Below are 1,449 nucleotides of genomic sequence, written 5' to 3' on the forward strand. Positions count from 1 at the left end.
GTTTCTAATTACTTATTTATTTTACTTTATGAGAATTCTTTTTGCTATTAAAGTTTCTATCAAAAAAAGTTCTTTATGAAAATTCTTTTTGCTTTTAATGATTTTGAACAGAAAATACTTTGTTAATTTTAGTTGCATCAATTTTATTAAAGTTTATTTTATTTTGTCGGAACACAAGAAGTCCGAAGTTGTAATAAGTTATTAAAAATAAAAAAGAGGCGCAATGCTCGTTGATTTGCTTCAAGCCTTTCGGAATAGTGTAGACTGCACTACACATAGCTCCATGCAGCCTACCTTATTCCTCAAGGCTTGAAGCTAAGCAACGTGAGCATTGCGCCTCTTCTTCATCGTCTCTGCACTCAGGGCTTATAAACCGCTCCTAGTGCCTCTCAGCTAGCGAGGTGGGACTAAAAAACTGCTTAGTAAGAAACTCTAGTACCGGTTCGTGCCACAAACCGGTACTAAAGGTGCTCGTGGGGCCACAGCCTCATTAGTACCGGTTCGCGGCACCAACCGGGACCAAAGGGTGGAATTGGTCCCGGTTCGTGCCACCAACCGGGACCAATGGCCTTCCACAGCGGCGTGGTGGTGGGAGTTTAGTCCCACCTCGCTAGCTGAGAGAGAGCCGCACCTTTTTATAAGGTGCGGTGCGCCTGAGCTGTCGAGGTCCTCTCTAAAGCAGGCTTACGGGCCTAACCTCTCTGTACATGCCTGTGGGCCTACTGGGCCTTCTGCAGGCCTGAATCCTGGCCCATGGATGGGTTTCTAATCGTATTCAGGCCGTGGTGGCCCAGTAGGTGGCATAATTTTTAATTTTTGGCCTGTTATTTTTCATGCATTTACTAATTATTTTGAGCTATAAGACCTTAAATTGAAAAGCATTTCAAATGAACTCTGAAAAGGTTGAAAGTTGGCATGGTATCATCATTTCATCCACATAGCATGTGCAAGAAAGTTGAGAGGGTTACGGCAAAAACTAGATGCACTTCGTGTACAAAACGGACAATGGTATCATACTCGTCTGTTACAAAGTTGGCATGGTATCATCATAATAGTTGCGGGAGAAAGTCTTCACTTTTTCTTCGCTTGTGTCATTTGCTTATTGCGCCGTAACCATGGATAATCTTCATCGTTTATCAGGATGCTTGGGTCAGCCTTGACTTTGAAGGGAGGAATTTCATGAAACTTTTCATAATCTTCAGACATGTCTGTCTTGCCCTCCACTCCCACAATGTCCTTTTTCTTGAAAGAACTATGTGGCGCTTTGGCTCATCGTATGATGTATTCGCTTCCTTATCTTTTCTTTTTCTCGGTCTGGTAGACATGTCCTTCACATAGATAACCTGTGCCACATCATTGGCTAGGGCGAACGGTTCGTCAGTGTACCCAAGATTGTTCAGATCCACTGTTGTCATTCCGTACTGTGGGTCTACCTGTACCCCGCTGTAA

This window comes from Triticum aestivum, chromosome 3D (genome assembly GCF_018294505.1).
Source record: "Triticum aestivum cultivar Chinese Spring chromosome 3D, IWGSC CS RefSeq v2.1, whole genome shotgun sequence".
NCBI classification, from domain to species: Eukaryota; Viridiplantae; Streptophyta; class Magnoliopsida; order Poales; family Poaceae; genus Triticum; species Triticum aestivum.